Here is a 27,326-nt window from a genome sequence, read left to right as displayed (position 1 = left end):
TACTGACAGCTTGATAATCTTTCCGTTGGGAGCAACAGGAAAAAAAAAATCTTCATAGTATTAATGAGCATCATATAATAACCAGCTTCTTTAATGGTGGAGTAAATAGATCTTTATTAACACAGATTATGTATTATGCATTTCTATATCACAGTCTTCAAGAATAACCTTTTAACAAAGTGAATAAATAAACATAATGGGTCTCTTGCCCTTTCCTCAGCAAAATATCAGGGACTTCTGCAAGGGCAGAGGTTAAGTAACTCCTTTATTTACTAATGATAAAGTTAATTGTGCGCAACTTCATTCTCGCAGGTTGGAAAAAGAATTTTTCTTTTAACTAACACTTGGCCCTCACAGCCAGTTTTAAAAAACAGATTGTAATTCCTCAAAAGAGCTTACCCTTATCTCTCCTGGAAGAGTTAAATTCACGATTGCAGGCAAAACACTGGTTATATTCTATTTTAAATGGCCAGCTAAGAACAGTAAATAACTATTCTTTATTGGGGCTGCTCAGAGTAGTAGTTTCAATATCCATTAATAGTAAATATTCCTTACTGTTCCTTTCATCGGGTTGAACTAACCAAGTGGCAGAGTTCTGTGGCTAATTATAAAATAGCCTACATTATGGAAGAATTAAAACAGCAAATGAATCATCTGGAGAGCTGCCATGGTTTTTCCAACATTCTACATATACTATGTGTGAATTTTAATATATAATTTTAATTACGCAATTCTTCCCAGTGCACTCTTCTCATTACTTAGGCAGCGTGCGTGTGTGTGTTCCTTTTACCTTGATTACAAAGTCAAGCCGTTTGAGCTGAAATTAAAAATATCTGTGTATTTATAGAGAAAACAGAGGGCTGTGTTTTGATAAGGCCTCCAGGGGAAGAGGGCAAAATGTAACCCTGTAAGGAAAGGAAGGCTGCCTGGTCTTCGTATCAGACACTGGCTAACAAAATCCTCAGAGGGTTTGTTACATGAGCCAGTGGGCTGAGGCAACCTTTAACATGCAGGAAACTGGAGTTAATTAAACCATTACCGGGATCCTATCTGTCATCCTAGCCGTGTGCTCCAACCCAAATCCATTTACATTTTAGAATTGAGAAAATGTTCTCAGGACTGTTGATAAACCATGTTTACTGTCTCTATTGATTTGCTACTTTTGCATACCCTTTATGTTTTAATTATCTTCTAGTATTTCTTGAAGGTTCTTGTGTAGCCACTCTGATTAGACTTTACTGGCAATTACCAGACACTAGGAGAACACCTTTTAATGGATTAATCTGCTTCAAAGGTATTAGATGACGGCAGGAGTGACACTGCTAAGAAAAAAAATAATGTACCATTATGGAAAGGCTGTTTTCAAACTGCAGTTGTACTTACTGTAGAGAAGACAACCGCAGATTATTTTCCTGTTTTATTCAGTCTGGAAGGCCTAAGGGGGGATTATTTTGAAGACAGTGTGTCAGAAAAAGCATACACCAGGTGGCTATCAATGGATAATTAATATACAGATTTAACACCTGGTGAGCTTGCATTCTGTCAGAGACCTGAGGCTAGACCTTTTTCTAATATAAATATTTTTATTGAGTAAAATCTTAGTATAACATAATTGAAAATTACACAATGTCCTTTATTCACTCTACCTAACATTTAGTGAGTACTTACAGTATAACAGGCACTGTCCTAAGAGCTCATTACACAGACCATCTCATGATCTTGGGAACATATATTAGCCCATTTTATACTAGAAGAAACAAAGGCACAGAGAGGTTCAGTAGTTTGCTTCAGATCACACAGCCTGCTTATGGTTTTCCAATATAGGGTGTCTGATTTCAGAGCTTAACCACTGGGTACTACCCATTGGGATATGTTTCAATAATGGCTCCTGAATGTCACTAAAAGAATGGTCAGGCCATATTATGCTTTTTGATATTTTAATATCCATATACTAGCCCAGAGCTTTAATTTGAAAACCTAGTTGTGGTAACTGTTTCTAAAATTCAAAACAAGTCCAGCCTACTCACAATAAAGTTTATGTGCACATATGCTATTTCAAAGAGCTTGACCATTGTGAATGGACTTCTACCAGGAGCTATAACAAGGAAAAACAGATTACTTATATCCTGCTTGCTCTTCTAAAGTTGGAAAAAAAAAAAAAGAGCACTTATGCCATAAAGATGATGTTAACATTAGGAAACATATAGTGCTTCTCCACAGTTTTTATTGTTAAAAGGAATCTGGCAACATTTTCCCTAAACACTCCAAAGGCAATCCTGAGTTCAAATTCATTTCACTTTTTCACTTTTTTAAAATTTTTTATTGACACATAGTTGATTTACCATGTTGTGTAAGTTTCAGGTATACAGAATAGTGATTGATAGATACATATGTGTGTGTATCCTTTTTCACATTCGTTTCCCTTTTAGCTTATTATAAAATATGGAGTGTAGTTCCTGAGCTATATAGTACATCCTTGTGGGTTATCTATTTTATATGTACTCAGTTGTGTCCAACTCTTTGAAACCCCATGGACTGTAGCCCTTCAAGCTCCTCTATCCATGGGATTTCCCAGGCAAGAATACTAGAGTTCGGGTTGCCATTTCCTTCCTCAGGGGATCTTCCTGACCCAAGGATGGAACCCACATCTCTAATGTCTCCTGCATTGGCAGGCAGATTCTTTACCACTGAGCCATCTGGGAAGCCCATTTTATATGTAGTAGTGTGAATATGTTAATATCTAATTCTTCCCCCTTTGGTAACCATTTGTTTTCTATGTCTGTGGATCATTTATTTCATTTCTGAATGTGGGGGAAAGAAAACCCATAATCTTTCTAGCATAAGTAATCAGACCCACTAAGGTCCTGGTTGCACATAAGGCCAGATGCATCAGTCTCAGTAAGTCCTGTAACTGCTGTCCACCGTCTCTCCCATCCATCCATCTTATATTTAATAAGCAAAGCAGAACAGCATAGGACATAGGAGTACAGATTCTGAAGCCAGACTTCTTTCATTCTCAAAGGCTCTGCCTCAAATACCTATATGACCTTGGGTCAGTTAGCCACTCTGGGCTTCGTTTATCTTTAAACTGGGGATAATGTATACTGAAGATAACTCATGGTGAGGATTAAGTGAATTTCTGTAGATCACGAACTCAAGAGAGTTAGCCCGTACATAGTAAGCTATTAGCCCAAGTAAAACAGTGCCCTTCAGTAACGCTCCCACCAAACAGCCTTTTAAACTTTGATCTATTTCGTGATTTGATGAGAAACTAACAACAACAGCAAGTCACAGTCCTTGCTCTATCTTTTCTTTAGTTTTCCCAACAATACTCATACACAAGAGGAATGTGCCTCAAAACAGGAATGGTCCTAGGCAAAATGAGCAGTTCATTTCCCAGGGCCCGCCAGGGTCACTCTGAATGTGATATTCATGTGCTCCCTTGCCTGCTCGGCACCATGGCAGCAGCCAGCCACTTAGGACCTTGCAAGCTAACACTAGACTTCAGCTGGAAACTTTCTGCAGGATCTACACATTCTCCCAGGAAAATACCCATCTCTCTTGTTGTGCTCATGGACCGTAAGCCCAGACACAGGGATCATTTACCCAGCCCTTAATACTCAGTTGCCCAAAAAGAAAAAAAAGAGACATCTATTTTAAAAATTAATATATCTCATTCTGTTGCAAAAGTAGGGGCTAAAAAAATATAACCTCCAGTTACGCTCAATGCAGAGGAAACTATCAGACAGGTAGTATACGGGAGGGAAGAAAATCTTTTCCTCCACTCATCTTAGGCTCTCTGGCTGTGACCCTGTAAATTAGAGTAACAAGAGAAAGACAAATGTTAGTTTAATAGTACGTACATCACACTTACTCACACAGGTACCCAGTAACTCAAAAGGGTGGTCAGAACTTGGGCTTACATAGCATGTTAACAATAACAAGAATTAAAATAAATGTTCAGACAAGTGACAATACAAAGGAAAGGGACTTTGAGCTTCTAGGGTTAGTGACTTGTGGAAGGCAAATAATGTGGGGAGGGTGAGGACCAGCAGAAAATGAGCACTGGTTTTAACAAGGTTTGTCTTGCATGAATTCCTCTGGTGCTGTCTAGAGTTGTCTCTTGTGACTAGCTTCTGTACTTAACTGAGAGAGAAGGAGGACTCCTTTACAAATTTTTGTCATGCTTTTACAGGCAACTATTGAGAGGGCAGAGAGCTTTTCTTACAACTGCTTCTCAATTGCCTTCAGTTTAAATCCTTGTGTCAGAGTGGCACATCCCGCTACCCTTCAGTAGGCACTTTCTGCTTCATCCTCCAAAAGTTCATTATTGGGCTCCATTACGGCAGCAGTCACCAACCAGGCTGAACAGGAGAAAGGTTGAACCACAGTGCTTTAATATTTATTTGGCCATGTCGGGACTTAGTTGTGGCATGTGGGCTCTAGTTCCCTGACCAGGGATCAAGCCCATGAAGAACCCTGCATTGAGAGCATGGACCACCAGGGAAGTCCCTGGTTCACAGTGCTAGAATCCCAGCTCTGCGTACCTATGATTTTGCCTGTGTATTTCCTTTAGCTCTCAGCCTCCCTTAAAAATTCCAGGGGAGACTCCAGTTCCCTTCTTCCTGGCCTGTGGTCCCAAATCCTCCTCCTTGGAGCTCAATGCCTACCTTCATTTCTGGGAGTTGCTACCAGAATATAAGCTATCCCACCTACCTCCTGCCTCTGTGTTTAAGCCAGTATTGGCACTATAGGACGTGATGTAATCTGGTGTTACTGGTTCTATGTGTATTACTGGGGTTTCACAGGATGGTTTAGTTGGCAGATGGACAATTTTTTCTGTCTTACAGTCTGAGATGTGTACTTCTTTAATATATTGAGAAACACATCAGCATATCAAAACTATAATTTGATAAGTATTTTTGTTTCAAATTGGGCTTTCCTGATAACTTAGTTGGTAAGGAATCCACCTGCAATGCGGGAGACCTGGATTTGATTCCCTGGGTTGGAAAGATCCCCTTGAGAAGGGAAAGACTACCCACTCCAGTATTCTGGCCTGGAGAATTCCATGGACTGTATAGCCCATGGGGTCACAAACAGTCAGACACAACTTGTGACTTTCACTTTGCTTGAAATAAGCCCAAACAAACAAAAAATATGGTTAAACAATGAAAAATAAGTATGTACAGATGATACATGAAGACAGCACACAAATGAGTGACCTTTCTTGCGACTGTCCTACCCTGCCTACATGGCTGACTCAGGGTCATGGCTGAGAATAACAGTGTGACTCTGCCTTTTCTATCAGGGAACAAAATAATTCAGGAAAGGAAGTGATCTCTAATAATGCCCAAGTGTGAGCATTAAATATTAGATGTTTCACTAAAAACTTAAATGAACACTAATGAAATGATACAAACGCATGGCTAACATTTCTCCTGATGTGTTATGTTTTGTTTTCACTTGGAAAGGGGAATGATTCGTTGCAATGTTGGGAAGGCTCCATTAGCCTACCAAGATGGGGTTCTGTCACCCACGCCTGAGACTCCCCATGCTAAAAGGCCACAAGGCAGAACCCAGGAAGGTTTTCCTCAATATTTTACTTGCAAGGCTTGCCCTGTGCCTATGCCAACACTTAGTTAAAATCTGTGTTTGCTTTTTCCCAGAGGGGTGAGAAGAGAATGATAACCTTTGTGGATGGGATGCATATATAACCAATTTGTATTTCTTGTTAGCAATTTAATTCTCACTATACTTTGGAGAAGACTCTTGAGAGTCCCTTGGACTGCAAGGAGATCCAACCAGTCCATTCTAAAGGAGATCAGTCCTGGGTGTTCATTGGAAGGACTGATGCTAAAGCTGAAACTCCAATACTTTGGCCACCTCATGTGAAGAGTTGACTCACTGGAAAAGACTCTGATGCTGGGAGGGATTAGGGGCAGGAGGAGAAGGGGACGACAGAGGATGAGATGGCTGGATGGCATCACCAACTCGATGGACGTGAGTCTGAGTGAACTCCAGGAGTTGGCAATGGACAGGGAGCCTGGCGTACTGCGATTCATGGGGTCGCAAAGAGTCGGACACGACTGAGCAACTGAACTGACTAACTGAACTGATACTTTACATTCTAGATTGGGGAGAAGTCATACCAAAGAAGATGCTAAAACTCTCATAGTCAGGACAGGGACAAAATTGAAGTCATCTTATTTAGTTTTCCTTTCAGGTAATACCTTAGAGGCAGTATTGGAAGAACTAGGAGAAAAGCACACTCTCCTTACATTACTCTTTGCCTGTTTGGAGTGAGTCCAAGTTAGGACCAAATAGGAAAACAAGAGTCAGAACTAGGCTTTTAGCAACTCACTTTGCAACGATTATATCAAGTGCTGGTCCCAGGTCCATGCTTCTCACTTGGATGCAGCCCATGGGCAGAGAGCCAGGCATCACCACACAATAAGCGTAGCCCCTCTTCCAGGTGGCACTAGTAGTAAAGAACCCGCCTGCCAATGCAGGAGGCGTAAGAGATGCAGGTTCGATCCCTGGGTCAGGAAGATCCCCTGGAGGAGGCAATGGCAACCTATTCCCGTACCTTGCCTGGAGAATCCCTTGGACAGAAGAGCCTGGTGGGCTACAGTCCATAGGGTCATAAAGGGACAGACATGAATGAGGTGACTTTGCACCCACACTCTTCCCAATGCTCAAATTAGTTTGTTCTTATTTTCTGTATCAAAGCAAAAATGAATATACACTGGAACTGAAAATACTGAAGAATTTTTAAGATTAAGCTACCACATCTGAAAGAAATACTGAATTTGTGTAATCTTGTTCAGGCTAAATCCCTCCTACTTCCCCAGAAGGAAACATACCCCTTCGGTCTCCTCTACCTAACAAGGACTTGGGTGAAAAAATGTAAGGAACCCTTACCATAACTGAGGCTTGTAACCATCCCCATCTATGTAGTTCCTTCTCTCAGTGCTTCTGGCTCCTGGCAGCCTTGTGTGCTTGGCCTTAACTTTGGAGGCCCATGAAGATATCTTCAGAATCTATAAGGACCTAAATTTAACAAGCCCTTCTTGAAGCTTTCTCTCCACCCTGCAACAGAACGCTATTAGCCCTTTCTCCTTCAACACAAAGTTCATTCTCTTTAGCTCTCCCAGGCTTGCAGAGACTTTACGTTTGTTCTCTTATCATAGGATTAAAGACTCTGCCCCAAATAAAGGGCTTTTGCTTCCACAGACAAGAGAGAGCGCCCGCTGCTGTGCATGCTCCCTTGCCCACACAGCCCCTCTGCCGGCACTTCCTCTCGCAAGACTCCAGAACATGACTCTGAAGGAAAGCTCGTTGTCTGGCCGCAGGCTCAAACGTGGGATTCTGTCCTGCTTTCCCCAGAGAGATGCAAGGTCCTCGACTCTCCCGCTCTCCTCTCTGCCCATGTCTCACTCCTGGGGTTGAAGTATTATCGGAAACGAATTGGACTAGTTCTAGTTGGTGTCTTGGTACAACTCATAATGTCTAGTAAATATTCATTTTGTGCTTCTGGGTGATCATTACTATTCTAGATCGGAACCCTTCTCATACATTTAAAGTCAGTATTTCTCAGCTTAATTCATCTTGCGTCCTTTCAAGTAGGTGATCATGTAGCTGATCTGTATATATGCCAATGTCTCCCATCCTCTACCAAGAAGGACAACTGCATAGCAATGAGGAGGCTGGGACACGGTCCTTTTAAACTGTAGACATGAATTAGACGCTTGGCACACATGAAGGTTTTTAAAACATCGCTTTGTAATGTAATCTGTCATAGTATCTTCATCACTATGCCAACTGCAAGAACTTGACTATTGCCTCTGATAGGAAATTGCAAACAATGACTAAAAAGAAACCATATTTACTTACATCCTGTTTCCATAGTGCTTGGGAGCAGGAGATAATTTGGGTACACTACCTAGCAAGTTGTGAACGCAAAGATGGCAGGCCTTGTTGTGTATTTGTCTGCTCTGATGGAAGCCTGGTTACGCAGAACAGTTTTCCCTTGGCTGTCTTAGGCATAACCATGTCTGTGTTCAGTGCTGCTGGGGCTTGGTTACAAATCAGCCCATCTCTGGCAAACTTACCCAGGACAAGACTTAACCCACTCCTCTCCCAGGGTCTGTCTCCTTGTTTATGCTGTTACTCTTGCCTTTTCTTTTTAGGGGGAGAGATGAGGACTGTTTTGTGTTTTTGTTTTTTCCATTTTCTCTAGTCCTCTCCTCCCCAAAGGAAGTCTCTCATCAGGCTCTCTTCAGGTCAGCCTTGTTAAATGGACCCGACACAAGCAAACGTTATTCCCCTTCTCCTCATGGGGGTCCCTCCCTCGGCTGTGCTAAAAGTCTCAGAGCTGCCTCTGTTGTCACAAACCCAGCTGTGGACCAGCCTGCTTCTGTGCTAGGACTGTGGGCTAGAGGTGCATTTCTGGATAAAAATGGCGAGGAATGCGAGATTCTGCCCCATGGAGCGTGTTTGTCTTTATGCACCTCTCTGTGCACGCTTGTTCTCTGTGTCCACATCTCTCCCCACTTCCCTAAAGACTGCAGTGCTGTGTCCATGGGAAAACACTGCCAGTGACTAAGACAGGGTTTCAGAATTAAAACACGTTCCCCATTATCATGGGACGTGCAGGACACAGTAAGGATGAGACCTGCCTGACCTTTGTTCATCACCTTCAGTTTCCCTAACATTCAAAAACAGAGCGTTTTCTAACAAAGATAATTTCTGAATACTGGGGCTAAGATGGCTTTTTACATACCAATCATAGAACAGAACAGATACAATTTACATGGAGCATTTGTGTCTCTTAAGCCCTGAGAAATTTGGGAAATTAAGAAGATCACCCCTCTCTCGTTTCTTTCAAAAAGCATGTGAAAGCATTCTTTTCCTACTAAATGGATTTCGTCTAACTGCCTAATTCATTATGCTAAAACCATGAAGCAATTTCCTGTTCAAAGCCCGGCTCACAGGCTCTCTGTTGTCAAGTATTTGAATTTCAGATTAGGAATGTGTTCGTTTGGGTAGCTTGAAAGGAAAGCTTTGTTGTCAGCTTGGCTTTCTGTGCAGCCAGAAGCCAAATCCCTCCTCTTCAGCAGTCACCAGCAAAATACCAGCCCTCAGCTCTAGATTCAGTGTCTCGAAACAAACACAAACACCTCTGGCCTCTGTGGTCAAGGCAATGCTTAGAGATTTACTATGCCCAATAATATAATTCTCTCAGCTGACCACTACTGACAGATAGCAGCACATATTTATTTAGGGGCTCCATTTTATACCCCTTCATTTTCATATCACCATCACACATCAAAAATTTTTTGAAGTATTTCTGCCAGAATATATCCTTTAGAGTAGGTTAGTTCTGTTAGTAATGGAGCCCTTTGTTACAGAGCAATGAACAGACTGGGGGCTGTATTCTTGTCAACCTTTGACTACACTGTTCCACCCACTTGCCATTTCTGGTGATGTTTTTCCCTTATTGATCTTAGAAATTTCTACACAGCTCTTCAGAAAGTCAGAGGTCATGCTTCAGAGCTGAAGAAATGAAGTGCAGGATAAAAAGAAAATAGACACTTGATTGGCTAATCATCATGGAGGTTCTGATACTGGGTAACAATTCAGGCAACCATTTTTTGGAGTAAATTTTTGCATTTTGTGAAACTACATTCTACAACATTGTCAGTTTGGTTTAGCAGTTCTGCTGTGACCATCTAATTCTTACTGATAAATACTTGTTGAAGCTTCCCAGATGCAGTTATCAGTTTAGTTTTTATCTGTGATACCACCATGCAGTATTTTGTGTCATCACTCAATAATTAGTATTTGTTTGGTGCTTTACAGTTTACATAGTGCTTTCATCAACATGACCTCACTTATGTGTTATTCTATCAGACGAGTCGTTTTTATAAGGAAATATAACTGACAATACGGGAGAAGGAAATGGCAAACCACTCCAGTATTCTTGCCTAGAGAAGCCCATGGACAGAGAAGCCTGGTGGGCTGCTGTCTATAGGGTTGCATAGAGTCGGACATGACTGAAGCGACTTAGCATGCATGCATGCCTTGGAGAAGGAAACGGCAACCCGCTCCAGTATTCTTGTCTGGAGAATCCCAAGGACAGAGGAATCTGGTGGGCTGCCGTCTGTGGGGTCGCACAGAGTCAGACACGACCGAAGCAACTTGGCAGCAGCAACTGGCAATATATTAGTATATTAGTTTCAGATATACAACATAATGATTCAGAATTTGCATATATTATGAAATGATCACCTCTGTAATTATAGTTAATATCCATAATCCCACACAGTTACAAATTTGTGTGTATGTGATGAGAACTTTTAAGATTTACTCTTAGCATCTTTCAGGTACACAATAAAACTATTAACTACAGTCACCATGCTGTACATTACATATGTATGACCTCTTACCTGGAAGTCTGTACCTTTGGACTCCCTTCGTCCATTCTGTCAATTCCAACCCCCCACGTCTGGCAACCACCAGTCTCTTCTCTATCTATGAGCTCACTTTGGGTTTGTTTTTCTAGAGTCATATAAGTGAGATTCTATGATATTTGTCTTCATCTGACTTATTTCACTTAGCAATATATCTTTAAGGTTCATCCATGTTGTCACAAATGGCAAGATTTCATTCTTTTTTATGGCTGAGTAGTATTCTCCTGTGTGTGTATCACATTTTTTTAAATCAATTCATGCACTGACAAGACAGATTGCTTCCTTATTTGGCTGCTGCATTGAAATTGGGGGTGCATATATCTTTCTGAGTTAGTGGCTTTGTTTTCTTCAAATAAATACTAGAAATGGAATTGTTGGCTCATATGATAATTCTAATTTTCTGAAGAACCTTCATACAGGTTTTCATAGTAGTTGCTCTAATTTACAGTCCTACCAACAATCCACCCTTACCAACACTTGTTTTAAGTGTCTTCTTGAGGATAACCATTCTAGTAGGCATAAGGCAGTTTCTCTTGTGTTTCTGAAGTGCATTTTCCTGATGGTTAGTGATTTTGAGCATCTTCTCACGTACCAGCTGGCCATCTCTATGTCTTCTGTGGAAAACATTTTCCTCAAAGAAGATCCACTTCATGGCTTTCAATCTCACTTATAACCCTTGACCTCCTTTATTCTGCAAGGTTGTTTCTGGAGTTTTCCTGAATTGACAATTAAGGTACAGTCAGTCAGTCAGTTCAGTCACTCAGTCATGTCTGACTCTTTGGGACCCCATGGACCGCAGCACACCAGGCTTCCCTGTCCATCACCAACTCCTTGAGCTTGCTGAAACTCACGTCCATCGAGTTGGTGATGCCATCCAGCCATCTCATCCTCTGTCGTCCCCTTCTCCTCCTGCCCCCAATCCCTCCCAGCATCAGGGTCTTTTCCAGTGAGTCAGTTCTTCACATCAGGTGGCCAAAGTGCTGGAGTTTCAGCTTCAGCGTCAGTCCTTCCAATGTACCTTTTAAAAATTGTAATTATAATCCAAAAAATTGTATGCTGATCCAACACAGTAAGTCCCCTACATGTGAATCTTCGAGGTACAAACTTTCAAAGATGCGAACATGTGTTCACATGTCCAATCATATAAGTTAGTTCGTGTATTTGGCATTATCTGTAAAAGTTGGGTACCAAGGCTAATTTTGTTGGGCTTGCGAAGAAACCAGAGATATGAATGTACTCTCAGGACAGAACTTATTTGTATGTAAGGGACTTACTGTATTCAGTTTCATTCTGAAAGGAAACCCACACTTGACACATTAATCCTTCAAAGACAAAAATGTCTCAAACACAGAAAAAACACCGTCCCTACCATAACAGACATTTCCAAGCATATATGTTGTCATCTTTATTGATTTTTTCATAAAAAAAGAATCAAACAGATATCTACTCTTTCTCTTTTATTTTCTCGTGGTATAATCTTTGTCCTCCTTTTCTTTCCAGAGTTACTTTGACTTTAGTCCTTAAAATTTTTCCTTCCTGTGCAGGATTAAACAAGTTGACTAGTTTAATCTCTGCCAATGGTAACTTCTGAGGTCATGCATGCTCTCTTTGTTCCCAAGGCTGACTGGCAATGATCATAGGTGCTCAGCTTATCCTATCTCTCATGGTCTACATGCCTTTCTCATTTGCCACCTCCTCCAAGAACTCTTCTTCAGAGTGCTGGCCCACAGTGGATTTTCCTCCTGTAGATATGGCATGTGTTTATCTCATTTTTATTTTCTATTACTAATAATATTTAACCTTCCATGACTTTGTCATCTTTCTCCTACTGGATTGCTCCTCTGTGAAGTGAGTGAAAGTCACTCAGTCATGTCTGACTCTTTGCCCAGCTCCTCTGTCCATGGAATTCTCCAGGCAAGAATACTGAAATGGGTTGCCATTTCCTTCTCCAGAAGATCGTCTGACCCAGGGATTGAACCCGGGTCTCCAGCATTGCAGGTGCACTCTGAGCCACCAGGGACTGCTACTCTATTACAAGCCTAAATAATGAGCAAGTTCTATCTATTGCTGAGTTCCTCATGATTAGTGCAGAGGAACGTGTGAGTATTACAGAGTTATAAAATGGGCATGAAAAGCCTAACTGGTGAGCCATCTGTGCTAAAGGGTTTGTGCTACAGCTGGGAGATGAGAAGGAGTGGACAAGCATGTCCTGAAGACCCACTTTCAAGGCTAATCACTAACCAGTCATTTATGGCAGGGCTAGAGTTAGGTATAAAGTTATAGCTATAGCCAGTCATACTTTCTCTTCCCCTCTTCTCCCACTATAGGTTCAGAGATGAGCATAGTAATAAAAAGAGGAAGGAGACACCATGAGTGCCTATCCAGCTCTTGCTTGGTAGCACTGCTGGTCAGCAGAGGTGCCATGCTCATCACCAGCCACTTGTCTGAACACCTCCAGAAGTAGTTACCATCACAGTTGATAGCTTTTCATACTCTCTTCCCCAGCTCCCCTTTGCTGCTCTAAAATGGCAACAACCTGCTTCTCAAATTCCCCTGAAAGCTCTGACTTACCCTTACCTATCAGCCTTAGTGCTTCAGGAGAGCTGGGTGCTAGTCAGCTCTAACCTTTCATTTCTCTCTTCTGGATCCTTAGATATTTCCCAGGCTTCTCTGAAACTGCATAGGATCTCATTCCTGTAATGAATCTTTATCCCACAATAAATTGCTTTGGTTTTCCCAGCTGAATGCTAATAAATGTGGGATTTCTTGATGAGCTGTGGCAGACATTGTTGTGCTGTCTTAGCAGATGACAGAGTTAGGGGAGACAGATAATTTCATGCCTCATCCCTTTGTTCCATGTGACCAGATGTACTGAGTTAGAATAAAATCAACTGATCGAAGTCATGAGTGTTTTGGTGACCACAGAGAAGGCTTAACATTTATATGATTATAACAAGATAAAAGCAGTGACTACTTTTTAATTTCTTTAGCCAATTAAAATAATGACTTTATTTAAGATTAATGACAAAATGTCACCATTTGGAAGAGCTTGGAATGATAAAAGGTGATCTTTCTTATCATTAGCAATATAGGTTCTTAGTCTATGCATGAAAATACAGTTTAATATATATCATCCTGAGACCTTGTCTATTTCTAGAATTTGAAATCCTTAAGAGTTTTTGCATCAGTAAAATATGTCATCTTTTTAGCCAACTTTCCCTTATAGCTTTTCTGAGATCCTTATTTAAACAGAGGGGGTATCATTGATGGGATGAAAATATGTTATACTGAAGTACAAAATAGTAAAGTCTTGGAAGGTGAAAGCTGAGGTATAGAAGACAAGAATGAAGATACAAGTACCAGCAGACCAGTGTGATAACCTATCTCATTGAGTTCTGGCACACTCAATGAGAGGGTGGAAGAGGGAAGCTTGTGCTATAGCCACAGGCAGTGTGCTGGGGCATAATCCATAGCTGGCTTTGATCTCTGTCAGAGTGTAAAAAGAACAGTTGGTACCGATGGGCGTGTTCCCCGAGTGTTCCAAGTAAGAACATTCCTCTCTACACTTGCTCTTCACTAGATGATAAAGTCACCTCTCTAGATGAAAAGCCCAGGGCTCTGTCTTGTATTTATATCCCAGCCCATTTCTAGTACAGAAGTAACACATTTAATGATAGTCAATAAATGTTTTTAAGTGAAGAAATATGTCCTTGGAAGATGTAAGTTATGTGAGATGCCAAGGTAAGGCTCAGACTCAATTTAAGAGATGTTCAAATATATTCAAGACTTATTCACAGCACTATGTACCACTTACTCCCCAAGACCCCTTATTTGTCGACATCCAGCAATCTCATACAATTCTAAAGGACCATCAAATGATCAAGCCTTTTTGCTTTTAAGTATTTTCTAAGCTTAATGTATTAAAAACCTCTAAACCTTGACAACAAGAGGGGATTAATACAGATACAAGTCCCATATTTATTTCTACAGGTAGAGTTGCCAGGCAACCACCACATTACAACACACAGAACTGTCATTATGGATCCATCTTTTCCTGTAACTCCTTTACTGCCAAAATGAAAAGCAGTGCAGACAACAGTGTCACTGAAAAGGATCCATCCTCCAGGCACTCTTACTGGATAAAATCTTGTGTTGTAGAAACTGCAAAATAGTCTGGAGCTGGCAAAGATGATGCCTTGCTTTTAGAGTACTCCTTTTCAGTATAGAAGATGCACTTACGTTAAGAAAAGACTGTGACTAAAAAGATAATTCAGAGTAGTAAACTCTTAAGTTAGTGAAGTAAATTATTTATCATAAATTAATATAAGACACCAGGGGTCCTGTGTACAGCAGAATAGGTGCTGTCTTATTCATACTCCAGTAACTGCTCAAGCTTTCCTCCATGGTAATTTCATCCATACCACTCACAGGATGACAATTTTATATCATAAGAGGTCCCCCGGCAGTGGATATTAATTTATAGTAGAGGAGAACAGCAGGGAGAATTTTTTGTGTGCTACTTGCCAGTAAAACACACAAACTGCTCCCTCGAGGAACATATGGTTATATATTAAAACATTAGTGATGGCACTAGAGTTAATAAGAGATATAATATACAATACAACCATATAGTATATTTATTAATAGTCCACAAAAATATTATAGATCCTAAAGAAAAACTCCCAGGATAAATTGTGTTCTATTCTTTCTTGTAGTTTGAAAACACATAATCTTCAAAAATATGCAGCGCTTCCCCAATGGGATTCACAATTATCTGAGGTCAAATATCTGAACTATTATTTTTTTCCAATGGAGCATAACAATAAGATTTTTATTGTTGTCTCTAAACCATAACAGAACTGCCAGTAACCGAGGGATGAAATAAATGTTTCCAAAATAATAAAAAGCATCAAGCTAGATTAGTGATTTCTATAGTTCCTTAAATGAAACATATTCCACATGCAAAATATTTTCAATGCGGTGCCTCAAATAAAAACATATAATACATCTACATCAGGCAATCAAGAAAAACTAATTTAGGACCTATCTAACGCAAAAGACTTTTACACTGTGAGCAAGATCTAGCCACAATGCTGTATAAAACTAACATTTTAAAAATCTATCCCTTATAATTCAAGGACTTTGGAACAGTTTGCAAAAATAATTTTCAAATGGGAAAATATAATTTTCCTTTTAGGAGCTCAGTTCAGTTTGGTCGCTCAGTCGTGTCCAACTCTTTGCAACCCCATGAACCACAGCAGGCCAGGCCTCCTTGTCCATCACCAACTCCCAGAGTCTACCCAAACCCACGTCCATTGAGTCGGTGATGCCACCCAACCATCGCATCCTCTGTCATCCCCTTCTCCTCCTGCCCTCAATCTTTCCCAGCATCACGGTCTTTTCCAATGAGTCAGCTCTTCGCATCAGGTGGCCAAAGTATTGGAGTTTCAACATCAGTCCTTCCAATGAACACTCAGGACGGATCTCCTTGCAGTCCAAGGGACTCTCAAGAGTCTTCTCCAACACCACAGTTCCAAAGCATCAATTCTTCTGTGCTCAGCTTTCTTTATAGTACAACTCTCACATCCATACATGACCACTGGTAAAACCATAGCCTTGACTAGATGGACCTGTATTGGCAAAGTAATGTCTCTGCTTTTCAATATGCTGTCTAGGTTGGTCATAACTTTCCTTCCAAGGAGCAAGCGTCTTTTAATTTCATGGCTCAGAAAGTACTAATTCCCAGGTAGAAGTTAAATGGTACACATTGAAAGGACACATAGTAAAATAGTGATGTTGTCTAGAACAAAGCAGGTATACTTCACTCAAGGCAAGCTCTGCCTTCAGTGATGAGCCAGAACAGTTGTCCTGTTCCTAGAGAATATCTTATCTGTCACAGCCAATAAGATAGTGTATAGAAATGAAACAGATTTCTGTGTAATAATTTTGTATCCTGCAACTACCAAATTCACTGTTGAGTATAAGGAGTTTTCTGATAGGATTTTTACATGTATATTTCATGTTATCTTCAAACAGTGACAGTTTTCCTTCTTTGTTTCCAATGTGGATTCCTTTTATTTTTTTTTCTTTGATTACCGCAGCTAGGACTTCCGAAACTGCGCTGAAGAAAAGTGTATGAGAGCGGCCATACTCGCCTCGTTCCTGGCTGTAGTGCCTCTGTGTGTGCGTGGTCAGTTTTGTCTGCCTCTGTGACCCCATGGACTGTAGCCTGTCAGGCTCCCCCTGTCCATGGGTTCTCAGGCAAGAATGCTGGAGTGGTTGCCATTTCCTCCTCCAGGAGATCTTCTTGACCCAGAAACCTAACATGTCTCTTCCATTGGCAGGCTGATTCTTTTTTTTAATTTTAATTGGAGGCTAATTACTTTACAATACTGTAGTGGTTTTTGCCATACATTGACATGAGTCAGCCATGGGTGTACATGTGTCCCCATCCTGAACCCCCTCCCATCCCTCAGGTTGTCCCAGTGCACCAGCCCTGAGTGCCCTGTTACATGCATTGAACATGGACTGGCGATCTGTTTCACATATGGTAATACACGTGTTTCAATGCTATTCTTTCAATTCATCCCACCCTCACGTTCTCCCAGAGTCTGTTCTTTACATCTGTGTCTCTTTTGCTGTCTCACATATAGGGTTATCGTTACCATCTTCCTAAATTCCATATATATGCATTAATATACTGTATTGGTGTTTTTCTTTCTGACTTACTTCACTCTGTGTAATAGGCTCCAGTTTCATCCACCTCATTAGAACTGGTTCAAATGTGTTCTTTTTCTTTTCTAATTTTATTTTTTTTTACTTTATAATACTGTATTGGTTTTGCCATACATCAACATGAATCCGCCATGGGTGTACATAAGTTCCCACTCCTGAACCCCGCTCCCACCTCCCTCCCCATATCATCCCTCTGGGTTATCCCAGTGCACCAGCCCCAAGCATTGTGTATCCTGCATTGAACCTAGACTGGCAATTCGTTTCTTATATGATATTATACATGTTTCAAAGCCATTCTCCCAAATCATCCCTCCCTCTCCCTCTCCCATGAAGTCAAAAAGTCTGTTCTGTACATCTGTGTCTCTTTTGCTGTCTCGCATACAGGGTTTTCGTTATCATCTTTCTAAATTCCATATATATGTGTTACTATACTATATTGGTGTTTTTCTTTCTGGCTTACTTCACTCTGTATAATCGGCTCCAGTTTCATCCACCTCATTAGAACTGATTCAAATGTATTCTTTTTGATGGCTGAGTAATACTCGATTGTGTATATGTACCACAGCTTTCTTATCCATTCATCTGCTGCTAGCAACATCTAGGTTGCTTCCATGTCCTGGCTATTATAAACAGTGCCGCAATGAACATTGGGGTACACGTGTCTCTTTCAATTCTGGTTTCCTCCGTGTGTATGCCCAGCAGTGGGATTGCTGGGTCATAAGGCAGTTCTATTTCCAGTTTAGGGAACCCTCTTACAAATGTGTTCTTTTTAATAGCTGAGTCCCTTGGACTGCAAGGAGATCCAACCAGTCCATTCTGAAGGAGACCAGCCCTGGGATTTCTTTAGAAGGAATGATGCTAAAGCTGAAACTCCAGTACTTTGGCCACCTCATGCGAAGAGTTGACTCATTGGAAAAGACTTTGATGCTGGGAGGGATTGGGGGCAGGAAGAGAAGGGGACGACCGAGGATGAGATGGCTGGATGGCATCACTGACTCGATGGACGTGAATCTGAGTGAACTCCAGGAGTTGGTGACGGACAGGGAGGCCTGGCGTACTGCAATTCATGGGATCGCAAAGAGTTGGACACCACTGAGCGACTGAACTGAACGGAACTGAACATTCAATCATGTATAAGTACCACAGCTTTCTTATCCATTCGTCTGCTGATGGACATCTAGGTTGCTTCCATGTCCTGGCTATTATAAACAGTGCTGCGATGAACATTGGGGTACACATGTCTCTTTCAGTTCTGGTTTCCTTGGCCTGTGTGCCCAGAAGTGGGATTGCTGGGTTGTATGGCAGTTCTATTTCCAAAAAAGGAGAGTGAAAAGTTGGCTTAAAGCTCAACATTCAGAAAACGAAGATCATGGCATCCGGTCCCATCACTCCATGGGAAATAGATGGGGAAACAGTGGAAACAGTGTCAGACTTTATTTTTGGGGGCTCCAAAATCACTGCAGATGGTGATTGCAGCCATGAAATTAAAAGACGCTTACTCCTTGGAAGAAAAGTTATGACCAACCTAGATAGCATATTCAAAAGCAGAGACATTACTTTGCCGACTAAGGTCCGTCTAGTCAAGGCTATAGGTTTTCCAGTAGTCATGTGTGGATGTGAGAGTTGGACTGTGAAGAAGGCTGAGCACCGAAGAATTGATGCTTTTGAACTGTGGTGTTGGAGAAGACTCTTGAGAGTCCCTTGGACTACAAGGAGGTCCAACCAGTCCATTCTAAAGGAGATCAACCCAGGGATTTCTTTGGAAGGAATGATGCTTAATCTGAAACTCCAGTACTTTGGCCACCTCATGCGAAGAGTTGACTCATTGGAGAAGACTGATGCTGGGAGGGATTGGGGGCAGGTGAAGGGGACGACCGAGGATGAGATGGCTGGATGGCATCACTGACTCGATGGACGCAAGTCTGAGTGAACTCCGGGAGATGGTGATGGACAGGGAGGCCTGGCGTGCTGCGATTCATGGGGTTGCAAAGAGTCAGACACAACTGAGCGACTGAACTGAACTGAACTGAAGGAATCCCCACACTGTTCTCCATAGTGGCTGTACTAGTTTGCATTCCCACCAACAGTGTAAGAGGGTTCCCTTTTCTCCACACCCTCTCCAGCATTCATTGTTTGTAGACTTTTTGATGGCAGCCATTCTGACCGGCATGAAATGGTACCTCATTGTGGTTTTGACTTGCATTTCTCTGATAACGAGTGACGTTGAACATCTTTTCATGTATTTGTTAGCCGTCTGTATGGCTTCTTTGGAGAAATGTCTGTTTAGTTCTTTGGCCCATTTTTTGACTGGGTCGCTAATTTTTCTGGTATTGAGCTGTATGAGCTGCTTGTATATTTTTGAGATTCTTTGTCAGTTGCTTCATTTGCTATTATTTTCTCCCATTCTGAAGGCTGTCTTTCACCTTGCTTATAGTTTCCTTCGTTGTGCAAAAGCTTTTAAGTTTAATTAGGTTCCATTTGTTTATTTTTTGCTTTTATTTCCATTACTCTGGGAGGTGAGTCATAGAGGATCCTGCTGTGATTTATGTTGGAGAGTGTTTTGCCTATGTTCTCCTCTAGGAGTTTTATAGTTTCTGGTCTTACATTTAGACCTTTAATCCATTTTGAGTTTATTTTTGTGTATGGTATTAGAAAGTGTTCTAGTTTCATTCTTTTACAAGTGGTTGACCAATTTTCCCAGCACCACTTGTTAAAGAGATTGTCTTTTCTCCATTGTGTATTCTTGCCTCCTTTGTCAAAGATAAGGTGTCCATAGGTGCATGGATTTATCTCTGGGCTTTCTATTTTGTTCCATTGATCTATATTTCTGTCTTTGTGCCAGTAATTCTTTACCACTGAGCCACCTGGGAAGGGAATGCTTTCAGCATTATTATGTTGAGGTAAGCTCCCTCTATGCCCACTTTCTGTAAAGTTTTTTTTTTTAATCATAAATGGGTGTTAAAAGACTTTTGTCAAAATCTTTCTGCATCTATGCAGATGATCATATGGTTTTTATTCAGTTTGTTAATGTGGTGTATCACACTGATTTGTGGATACTGAAGAATCCTTGCATCCCTGGGATAAATCCCACTCGATCATAGTGTATGCTCCTTTTAATGTGCTCTGTACTGTGCCCAAAGGGAACAGTCTGCCAAGAACTCTCTCTCTCTTTACAATCCCATGAAATTCAGGAATGCAAGCCCCTCTACCAAGCAAAGCCAGGTGTTCCCTAGGCGGCAGCTGTAAAAACTAGGGTAACAGGTGCATGTGAAAGCTTCCCTCCAGAAGATACTGGTGTTTCGAGTGTGGCAGAGGGAGACCACAAAGATGGTGCCCACTTGCTGGAGCAAGATAGAAGGTAAAGCTGGTGCCCTGGAAAGCCTCTACACTCGTGTTAAATTAGATGCCTGCACTGCAGGCCAACACTTTATGATAAGTACAATAATTTGGGGATAGGTGAGTGAGTCCTTGTGTACAAATTCTTTACGAGCCATTTCTCAGTTTGATAAAGCCTTGTGGGTCTGATGGATGCAAGCCCTGTGGTTTTTGAGAGTTAGATGTTTTCGGGGCTTGTTTCATGGGTGCAGGTCTTAAAAGTTGGGGTGCCTCATCTGAGGGATTATATCTCAGCCTCTCCTAACTGCTTCCATTGGTTTTTCTCTTGCCAGATATCTGAGTCATCTAGGCTTCCCCGGTTGGCTCCGTGATAAAGAATCCACCTACAATGCAGAAGCCCTGGGCTATAGTCCATGGGGTCGCAAAAGAGTCATCACTGAGTGACTAAACAACAACAAAAGAAGTCATTCAGCTAGCTTGCAAGTATTTCTTCAAAAGAAACTGTTCCGTATGTAGTTGTATATTTGATGTGTCCAAGGAAGGAGGCAAGTTCAGGATATGCCAACATCACAACCTTGAACCAGAACCTCTTACTCAAAGTTGTAAAGTGTATGTCCTTTACAAGTCTAGGCCAGCTAAAAGATCACAATGATGACGACACCACAGTTGGGTAGGCCAGTTATTATCAACAACAAAAGGGTTACAGGTGATATTCTTCTTGCCATTCAAACATCTCTGACATTTCTTCCAAAGAGTCCTTCACATAGAGTAGTGGTTCCTCTTGTTCAGAGTTGATCCTGGTCAGCCTCATACATTCTATGATTATAGCTCACATCAGCAAGTTCCCAGTACCAGCCCAGATCTGCGTGCCTGGCTCCATATCTCATTTCCCAGTAGCTTACTGGTTAGGCCTCATTATGCCCCATGGGCAACTTCAAACATTCTGTCTCAATTCATGGTACTGTCATTCACCCAAACACTTTAATGTCTTATAATTAGAACTGTGAAAATCACATCTGCCTCACAGAGTTACTCTGAAGATGAAGCTCTCTAATCTGGTGTAAAATAGTAGGTATTCACTACCTAGTAGCTGCCATGACCAACAATATTACTTATTATTAACTAAACTTCCAGCATCTTGTATCTTTTTGTTGTCTGATTTTTAAATGTCCCAAAAGCTTCATATTTGTCTTTTTCTCTACCTTCTGTGCAAGTAATTTAGTGACACTTTTTCATCTCTGCTCTGAATTGTTTGAATGACTCCCTGACTTCCATTTCTTTTGCAGCTCTGTTCCATAGCTATTTTCTCTGAAACACTGATCTGATCATATTAACTCCTATGCTCAAAAATAATTATTTCAGCAGGATCACCTCCAGAGTCCTTAACTTCTTGTGCTTAGTCATGTCCAACTCTTTGCTACTCCTCTGTCCATTGGATTCTCCAGGCAAGAATAGTGGAGTGGGTTGCCATCCCCTCCTCCAGGGAATCTTCACAACCCATGAATTGCACCCAGGTCTCTGGCATTGCAGGTGGGTTCTTTACCATCTGAGCCACCAGGGAAGTCCCCCTTAAACTGGTTATGTGATACTCTTACACAGTAGGCCCAGCCTAGCGTCTCAGCCTCATTGACTGCATCCCAGAATGTTCCTCAGCACTTGTTGGCCCTTCACACTGCACACTCCCTTTGCATTACTGCTTCCTCTGCTTGGAGCACGGGTGATTTTCTTTTCCCGCATAATCCCATTCTCACTGCTCTATGAGTCTGACTGCTAAAGACTCAATCACCTGGATTACCTTAAATGTCTTTTTTTGTTGTTGTTGAAGTGAGCCAATGAGAGCACCTGCAAGAGATCCAAGGACAGAAAGCGAGCAAGATCTGGGCGTTTACTTCTCCTCCTCTTCTTCCCTACCACAGTTCTGGGCTTGGTGGCACCCCTCAGTAAATACAGCTTCTCTCAAGTGGTCCATCTTTTGCAGCTACAACTTGGAAGCAGGATCTAATCACATCACTGTTTTTAGGCCTTACAATGATGTTGCCTTCCTGCTATTACTGGCATCTTCATTTAAAAATAGCTTCAAAAATCCTAGCTTATGGGAATTTGAGCTGTTCTCCTCTTATGAGCACATCAGAGTTACAGCTATCAGTATTTATAGAACAACTATCAGGAGAAGACTGGACTCAACCAGAAACAAAGAATCTTCCACAATAGAAGAAGAAACCACAGCAAGACAGGTAGGAATAAGCAGAATCATGATAGAGTCAGACCCATACCCAAGGGTTGCTGCTGCTGCTGCTGCTAAGTTGCTTCAGTCGTGTCCAACTCTATGTGACCCCATAGATGGCAGCCCACCAGGCTTCCCCAAGCAAGAACACTGGAGTGGGTTGCCATTTCCTTCTCCAATGCAGGAAAGTGAAAAGTGAAAGTGAAGCCTGTTGGTGACCCACAAATGAGAGAATAATTAAAACTGCAGAGATTCTCCCAAAGGAGTGAGGCATCTGAGCCACACATCAGACTTCCCAACCTGGGTGTCCTGGGCCAGGCAGATGACCCCAAGAACATCTCACTTTGAAGGCCAGTGGGGCTTTACTTCCAGGAGTCCCAGAAGTTGTGTGTGTGTGCATGCTCAGTCATGTCTGACTTTTTGTGACCCCCCATGGACTGTAGCCCACCAGGCTCCTCTGTCTATGGAATTTTCCAGGCAAAAATAAGGAGTGGGTTGCCATTTCCTACTCCAGGGGTTCTTAATGCAGCCCGTCTACTGGTGGGTGAGTCTGGAGCATAAGACTTTGTATGCATCTTATAAGGCTGGGATTTCTATCGACCAAGGGAGATAGATCCATTCTTACAGGATGTACACAAGGTTTCCAGACCTACCCACCAGTGGGCAGGCACTAGTCCCAAAATCCCTGAGCCTGCCCACCATCTACCCTGCTAGTCTTACGCATCAGCTGAGAAAGGTGTTAAAAGATGTAAGACTGGGATACTATAACACTTCTAGAGAAAAAGAAAGAGAGAACACTTTGAATAAATCACAGCAATATGTACCATGTGGTCCAGCAATTCCATTCCCAGGTATATATTCCAACGAAAATGAAAAAAACATTAATTCAAAAAGTACAAGGATCCCTTTGTTCATATACCATCATTATTTATAACTGCCAAGATACAGACACAACCTACCTGGCTTTCAACAAATCAATGATGTATGACAGAAAACCACAAAATTCTGTAAAGCAATTATCCTTCAATTAAAATTTTTTAATTGTGCACACAAGGGATTATTACTCAGCCATAAAAAAATGAAAAATTTCCATCCGCAACAACATGGATGGACTCAGAAGGCATCATGCTTAGTGATATAACTCAGACAAAGACAAAAATTGCATGATATCACTTATATGTAGAATCTAAAATAGTGAATATAACAGAAGAAACAGGGAAAAACTAGTGGCTACAAGTGGGGAGAGGGAGAGAGCAAGATCAGGGTGTGGGATCAAGAGAGACAAACCACTGTATATAAAGTAGAGCTACAAGGATATAGTCTACAGTACAGTAATATAGCTGATATTTTATAATTACTATAAATGGTATATAAGGTTTAAAAATTGTGAATTACTATCCCGGGGACAGGGTACCTGGTGGGCTTCCATCTATGGGGTTGCACAGAGTCAGACATGACTGAAGCAACTTAGCAGCAGCAGCAGCATACTATATTGAAACTTCCATAATATTTTTAAAAAGATTATTTTAAATAAAAAAGATTTTAAAATATCCTAGTTAACCTGCCAAATATATGAGAAAACATCAGATAAACCCAAGTTGAGGGATAGTTCATAAAATAACTAGCCTCATCTCTCTAAATATGTCAAGTTTTTATACACACACACACACACACACGCCCCCTTCTCCACCACAAAGTAAAGTCTGACCAACTGTTCTAGATTCCAGGAGACCACAGAGATGTGATAGATTATAGAAATTGTGTCTTAAGGTCTCTGAAATTTGATAATTACACCCCTAATCATGTAAGAAAATGTTCTCATTCTCAGGAAATATATAGGGATAGTCTTGCTGCCTACAAATTATTCTCCAACAATTTAAGGAAAATGTACATATGTATATACATGTGTATGTTCATATATTATACTATACTACATACAGAAAGAGAGAGAAAGTAATCAAATGTTCATATTTGATGGATCCTGGCAGATACACCTGTGAAACTCCACTTATCCATAGACAAACAAATTTACCCTTACCTTTCTTTTAATAATGATATAAATAAAGCATAATATTATTCTTTATATCCAATCCTCATTTTATCCTTATGACATTCTACGAAAAGCACATATTGAAAACCCAGAGGACTCAGGTAAATCCTGCAGCATGGGTTTATTTGTCTCCACAGTGCAAGCTTTAAGCCTGGTGCTATCTTCTGCCCTGGACAATGATTGATGCTCTGTCTCCCATGCTTCCTGAGCACTTAGCACAAATGTCTTCTACTGTATTTATCTTGTGATACTTTTTAAAAACACATGCATCTTAAGGCTGCAGGTAAGCACAAAGTCTGACGCAATAATAAAGTCGAGGAAGAAGAGTGTGCACACGCCTGCAGGAAAGACACTCCACTGCACCTGGAGTGGATGGCAGATACATCATTGTCTAAAACTGCTCTGACACTATGACAGCTACTCACCACATGTGCCTGTTGAGCACCTGAAATGTGTGGCTAGTCAGTGTGAACTGAGATGTGCTGTAAGTATATATGCATATAAGTACTTACTATGAGCAATCATTATGAAAAAAATGTACAATATCATTTCTTTCCACATTGATTCCCCACTGAAATATTACTTTGGATGTATTGGTTTAAATAAAATACATTAAAATTAATTTTATGTTTCTTCTTTTTTTTAACATACTGACCATAAATTTAAAACTACACCTGTAGCTCACAATATGTTTCTTTTGATAGTGCAGGTCGACACAGACGCGCAAGCTGCTTTGCTGACTCTGATCACTCAGTGACAAGAGCAGCAAGTTATTCTTGCCTTCTTCATTCCTTCTGAAAACTAAGAGTGAGGTCCACTGGGGCAGTGTTCTTGAACTGTAATGTACATGTAACTTACCAGCAGACGGTCTGATCACTGGGTCTGGGGCAGGCCTGTGACTGTGCATTTCTAACAAGCTCCCAGGTGCTGCTGCTGGCCCAGGAGTAGAGGGTGACTAAGGCAAGCTGGCTTTAATCTGATGCAGGTGTTGGCATATAAATGTTTTATTAACCTAAGGGAAGTCAAATATTAGGAAGTCTAATTGCTGCTGACCACCTCTGGCTACATCAGTTGAGTCTTAAAAATATGATTTCCCCAAATCTACAGAATGAGTTACCACACTATTAATAAATGCTTTCAAAAGGAAACAGACCTATTGAGACCATGTTAGATGATACAGAATTATGCTAGCCCTTTTTCTAAAGGCACACATCATATTTTAACAACCACAGCTTTGCCTCAGGGGATATGATAGCAAGTCCGCAGGACTTAAGTTCCCAAATTGTGGCATTAGGGATGTACTTTAGACATTTGGAGGTGGACCGAAAAAAAGAGATTATCCTGTGGGCCTAGAGTTTTATTTAAATATTTCTATATCTCAATATGTATTTTTAATGAAAAGCATCTCTTGTCCTATCTATTCCTGGATAATAGTACACACAAGTCAATGTGGACCAAGAACTATATTATACAGCACGACAAACAGCAACCACAGCTGGAGCAATAACAAGAAAGTTCCCCAAGCTATCACACACCAAACCAGGTAGTACGCCAAGTACAGTAAGGAGGGGGTGCAGAGGGACTCGTGATACACCCTGGGGACAGAGGATTCTCTATACAGCGTGGTGCAAATGATATTAAAGTTTCCTTGTAGAAATGGCAGTAACAGAATATTTTTGTAGACTTATTAATAATACTAGTCTTGCCTCTGGTTCAGCTGGTAAAGAATCTGCCTGCCGTGCAGGAGATACGGGTTGAACCCCTGGGTTGGGAAGATCCCCTGGAGAAGGGAATGACAACCTACTCTAGTATGCTTGCTTGGAGAATCCCATGGACAGAGGAGCCTGGCAGGCTACAGTCCATGGGGTCACAAAGAGTTGGACATGTCTTAGCGACTAAAGAGCAAAGAAGAAGAAAGAACAAAACAAGAAGTCTTACCTTACATCACACTGTGTTGGACTGACTCTTCCTGTGTGATGAGGTAAAGATTATCCTCATTGTGCACCACAGGAGACAAGGGAGTAGAGAGAGCCAAGACTTGAATCCAGGACTTGAAAACTAAGTCCCATGCCATTTCCATCACCACCACATGAACTTTTGGTAAAAAGCAAAAGAACCAAGTTTGAGGCCACCTCAGCTAAGGTCTAGCCCCAGCTCTAGGCAGGATGTTGTCTGGCATTGTGTAAGCTTTACCAGCGTCTTTGAACTTCCACTTCTTCTTTTTGCCTTCAAAAACACTCAAGGAAATATCTGACAAACACATTCATGCTAAAGAAGGAATATCACTGCTAACTTGCATGTAGCAGCTAACAGCATGGGGCAGGGAAATCAGCAGAGGGAGGAGCCTGAACATCACCATGGAACCACATCCCCTGGCAATGGAAGATAAGTCCTGCCTGAGTCATTCAGACACCCAAGAACTTCTGCCATGATTTACCAACATAAAGAAAAAGTTTACAGTAGTCATGAAAATAAATTCACAGACAGATGATCTAAACATGGATTTGAG

The sequence above is a fragment of the Capra hircus genome, chromosome 7 (genome assembly GCF_001704415.2).
Source record: "Capra hircus breed San Clemente chromosome 7, ASM170441v1, whole genome shotgun sequence".
Lineage (NCBI taxonomy): Eukaryota > Metazoa > Chordata > Mammalia > Artiodactyla > Bovidae > Capra > Capra hircus.
This window is presented reverse-complemented; position numbering follows the sequence as displayed.